The sequence below is a fragment of the Poecilia reticulata genome, chromosome 11 (genome assembly GCF_904066995.2).
Source record: "Poecilia reticulata chromosome 11, P_reticulata-male-v2, whole genome shotgun sequence".
Taxonomy (NCBI): domain Eukaryota; kingdom Metazoa; phylum Chordata; class Actinopteri; order Cyprinodontiformes; family Poeciliidae; genus Poecilia; species Poecilia reticulata.
The window spans coordinates 29,160,598-29,165,857 of NC_088840.1; the positions used below are offsets into that span (position 1 = coordinate 29,160,598).

A 5,260-nucleotide genomic window follows, 5' to 3' on the forward strand; every position below is an offset into this window, starting at 1 on the left:
ACCAGCCTCCACCAGACTCCACCAGCCTCCACCAGACTCCACCAGCCTCCACCAGACTCCACCAGACTCCACCAGCCTCCACCAGCCTCCACCAGACTCCACCGGCCTCCACCAGACTCCACCAGCCTCCACCGGCCTCCACCAGACTCCACCGGCCTCCATCAGACTCCACCGGCCTCCACCAGCCTCCATCAGACTCCATCAGCCTCCACCGGCCTCCACCAGCCTCCACCAGACTCCACCAGCCTCCACCAGCCTCCACCAGCCTCCACCAGACTCCACCAGCCTCCACCAGACTCCACCAGCCTCCACCAGACTCCACCAGCCTCCACCAGCCTCCACCAGCCTCCACCAGCCTCCACCAGCCTCCACCAGCCTCCACCAGCCTCCACCAGCCTCCACCAGCCTCCACCAGCCTCCACCAGCCTCCACCAGCCTCCACCAGACTCCACCGGCCTCCATCAGACTCCACCGGCCTCCACCAGCCTCCACCAGCCTCCACCAGACTCCACCAGCCTCCATCAGACTCCACCGGCCTCCACCAGCCTCCACCAGCCTCCACCAGACTCCACCGGCCTCCATCAGACTCCACCGGCCTCCACCAGCCTCCACCAGCCTCCATCAGACTCCACCAGCCTCCACCAGACTCCACCAGCCTCCACCAGCCTCCACCAGCCTCCACCAGCCTCCACCAGCCTCCACCAGCCTCCACCAGCCTCCACCAGACTCCACCAGCCTCCACCAGACTCCACCAGCCTCCATCAGACTCCACCGGCCTCCACCAGACTCCACCGGCCTCCATCAGACTCCACCAGCCTCCATCAGACTCCATCAGACTCCACCAGCCTCCATCAGACTCCACCGGCCTCCACCAGACTCCACCGGCCTCCATCAGACTCCATCAGACTCCACCAGCCTCCATCAGACTCCATCAGACTCCACCAGCCTCCACCAGCCTCCACCAGCCTCCACCAGACTCCACCAGCCTCCATCAGACTCCACCAGACTCCACCAGCCTCCACCAGCCTCCACCAGACTCCACCGGCCTCCATCAGACTCCACCAGCCTCCACCAGACTCCACCGGCCTCCATCAGACTCCACCAGCCTCCATCAGACTCCATCAGACTCCACCAGCCTCCACCAGACTCCACCAGCCTCCATCAGACTCCATCAGACTCCACCAGCCTCCATCAGACTCCATCAGACTCCACCGGCCTCCACCAGACTCCACCGGCCTCCATCAGACTCCATCAGACTCCACCAGACTCCATCAGACTCCACCGGCCTCCATCAGACTCCACCAGACTCCACCAGCCTCCACCAGCCTCCATCGGCCTCCATCAGACTCCATCAGCCTCCACCAGCCTCCATCGGCCTCCACCAGCCTCCACCAGCCTCCATCAGACTCCACCAGCCTCCACCGGCCTCCATCAGACTCCACCAGCCTCCACCAGACTCCACCGGCCTCCATCAGACTCCACCGGCCTCCATCAGCCTCGATCAGCCTCCATCATGATAAAGACGTTTTAATAAAGCCTTGGCCGGGTTCTGGTGGCCGGAGCCGGACACAGGCAGGTTCTGGGTCCAGATCACCTGGACACCTGGGATCCAGAGCTGAAGGGAGGAACAGGAAGGAGGAGGTTTTAACTGGTTTTTCAAAGTAAATGTCCCCTTCAGCTTGAGCTGCTCGTCTTCTGCAGGTCCCACCAGAAGCTGCTTTATGTGAATCATTATAATCCTCGTGACGCTGTGACAGTGATTAATATTCCTGCAGAGAGCGAAACATCAGGAGCCTCCAGTCAGAGGAGCTCAGGTCTTTATGCTGCCACTTCATCCAGTATTAATGCCCAGCAGGCCGGCTGAGTTCAGAGGACGAGCCGCAAGTGGCTGAGCGGCAAATAAGACAGATTGGCAACAAAAGCAAAGCACCTGCTGATTGAAGCTGAAGTTCAGGGGAGAAACACGAACTGCTGGACGTCCTGCAGCCGCGGCAGGACGTCCAGGCGTCTCCACACGTCTGCTCTCCACGGCGCAGCTGACCAGACAACCGGACCTTCAGACACCTGGAGCCTCTGGGGAAGAGACGGAGACGCTGCCGTCCTGTTTCCACCGGCGAAGAGCTTGACAGACGCAAAGACGTCAGTTTTGTTCCAGAAAAGGACAGAGAGACGATGTCCTGCTCTTCATCCGCCGTCCTGGAGGCTGTTGACGTTTCACCCAGCTGCTAACGTTTGTTTATGAAAGGAACCAGATCAACGCTGTGACAACATCTGGAAATTCACTGCAAAAATGCAAAATATTTCCAAGCAACTTTGGTTTAGTTTCTAGTGCAAATAGTTTATCCATCCATTTTCTTACACCTGGTCCCTCAGTGGGTCAGGAGCTGCTGCTGCCTCTCCAGCTAACGTACCGGGCGAGAGGCGGGGTCACCTGGACGGGTCACCTGGACAGGTCACCTGGACAGGTCGCCAGTCTGTTGCAGGGCAACACAGAGACACACAACCATGCACACACTCTCACACCTAGGGTCAATTTGGAGAGGCCAATTAACCTGACAGTCATGTTTGTGGACTGTGGGAGGAAACCGGAGTACCTGGAGAAAACCCACCATGCACAGGGAGAACATGGAGACTCCATGCAGGAAGACCGGGAATCGAACCCAGAACCTTCTTGCTGCAAGGCAGCAGCTCTACCAACTGCACCACTGTGCAGCCCTGAAAATAGTTTAATAGTCCTGAAATAAGACAAACTAACTTAAAAGCAACTTTTTAGCAAAATGTAGAGGCTTGTTTAAAGTAAATAATTCCTTAATGTGGATGAAAAAGTTTTAGTTCCATCAGCAGATAAATGAAAATGTTCTGAAATCCTCCACCAGTAGAACAACTGCTTTTCCTTTCAAACAAACCTACATCTTACTAAAAGTTACAGTTTGTCTTTTTCAAGCGTACTGAGGTATCTGTACGTTGTCTGAACCTCAGGAGATCAGACAGAAGATCTGATCCAGACGAGGCGACTCTTCGTTTCCTTCACTTCCTCTGCTGCCGCCACCAAACCTGCAGACGGACGATCCGAAAACGCCGCAGATCATCGGTCACGACGTCTCCTGCTCACTGGTTGGTTCAGTAGACAATCCAAGTGAATGGGAGAAAACCCGGAGTGTCTGGGGAGGGAGATTTAAACGGAGTGGAATAATGCAGGCTAACAGTTTGATGAAGATCTGTAGACTTTTAAAAACCTAAATTGTGGACAAAGAGACTCTGAGCTTCTGTCTCGTTCATAAAGGATGTGAAACACTTTGTGTTTGTGAATCTAAAGCCGCTGAAGAAAGAAAGTGTTTCATTGTTTAAGCGTTTTGGTTCAGGAGGTCCGCGCTGCTCTTCACTCAGGTTTTAATTTCACATTTCTGAACGGTTCCGACTCAAAACACCAGAAAAAGAAGAAATAACTTTAATAATTTATCGAAGGCCTGAGAGAAAAACAACGTCTGCAGGAGGATTCTATTAGAGACAAACTAGATGCTTTTCGCTGCTCTATCTTCACGTTTCTGTGGTTTATTGGACGATAAACTAAAGTATTAAAGTAACATGGTGTAAAGGGAAGTTTGCTGGATTTTTTATGTTTTATTAGATGTTTTCTGTTTATCGGTTGACATGTTTGTGTTTGGTTCCTTTTATTTATTCAGTTACATGATTGCTTAGATTTGGTTTCAGGTGTTTCTGTGTGTCGTCTCTTCCTTCACACTGCAAAAACTAAAATATTAATAAGTATTACTGGTCTGGTCTCAGGCACAAATATCTGAATACAGCTGAAATAAGAGAAAACTAACTTGGATAACTTGGCAGGAAGAAATATGAGCTTATTTGAAGTCAATAATTCCTTAATGTTAATGAAAAAGCTTCTAGTTTCATTATTTCACTTATAATGAGACATTTTCTCCACTGTGTTGAGATATTTTGACTTGAAACTAATACTTTGGTTTTGCAGTGTGTCCTCTCTGCTCATCGGCTTCATTTCTGTGATGATCTGATTCGTTCGTCTGGTTCTTTTCTCTCCTAACGTTTCGCTGTTAAAAGTTTCATTTGTTCTCCGTCCGGCTCCTTCATGTGGATCTGATCTCTTCCCGCAGGCCGGCGCTCCTTCTGGTTTCACCTCAGGAACATCTGGATGTTCTGCCGCTGCTGCTCCTCGCTGGGATGAAGCAGCTGATGGTGTGAGCAGATCTGTCGCTGCAGTAACTCATCTCTGAGTCGCTGTGATGGATTCAGGCCCGACGCAGGAGTCCAGGTAGCGCTCGGCTCATCTCAGCAGCAGCAACATGATGATAAATGGCAGATCTGACGGATAACAAAGCAACACATTTATTTCCTTCCCCCTGCAGAGCTTCAGTCGGCTGATTTATGATCGCTGCAGCCGGGAGGGAAAAGTTTGTAGGAATCATTTTGTGCTTCATTGAGTCCCGTCGCTCCTCAGAGCGTCTCGCACAGAAACATCAGTTCATGCATCATCACGAAGCAGAGCGCGGATCGCATGGGAATCCGGTGAGACACGGCGGGAGCCACTGCCTGCTCAGGTCTGGATCTGCTGCTCAGGATCAGCCGCTGGTGTCCCGGCAGCAGAGATTCAAACATTCAGAGTTCAGAGACGAGGATGACAGCCAAACAGTTTTACTTCCTGGAAAAACCCCGAGCGTTTAGAGAGGAAAACCATCCAAACCAGGAAGTAGTCAGGTCCACATGAAGCTGTCTGGTAACATGTAGTTACGCTGCTGACCCATAGAGGGCAGCATTTGACTGCAGTGTCTTATTGATTCATCGCTATTTTTCATATTCTGTCTCTTATTTAGAGTTTGGCTCTAGCAAATCAGAAATGGTGTAAAAAATTAACACAGGAATTATTATTTTAAAACATTTCTTCCTGGTAAAGTTTTGACTTGTTAAGATTTATTCCTGTATTTTAAATTCCAGGAAATCTTTTTCCTTTGCAGGTTTTCCGTCCTGTACTTTCTCTCTCCTTCTCCTCACACTATCAGCTGCTCCTGTATGGAAGTACTTTGGTGCAAAAATATTGATTGTAACTGGGAAGTTGAAGTCAGAGAGAAAAATCCTCTAGTTTGGTAATTATAGAGTTTTTTTCAGTCTTTCATGAAATTCTTAAGAACAAAAACAGAAATATGATTTCTTAAGTCACACATTTAAAAACTGTCGTATATTTTCAGTTTTGCCCCAATTGATCCAAAACAAATAATATCTTTGAATAAAA

General features: G+C 50.6%; 1 long non-coding RNA gene across 1 annotated transcript in view; it reads left to right on the forward strand.

Annotated features, from left to right (window-relative positions):
* The first annotated feature begins 1,601 nt into the window (after window positions 1-1,601).
* Window positions 1,602-5,260, forward strand: part of LOC108166687 (uncharacterized) — a 4,272-nt gene continuing 613 nt past the window's right edge. Inside the window, exons 1-3 of the long non-coding RNA XR_001777053.2 lie at window positions 1,602-3,114; window positions 4,128-4,285; window positions 4,380-5,260. The exon at window positions 4,380-5,260 is cut by the window's right edge and continues 613 nt beyond it. This is a non-coding gene — a long non-coding RNA (uncharacterized LOC108166687). The remainder of the gene's footprint in view (window positions 3,115-4,127; window positions 4,286-4,379) is intronic.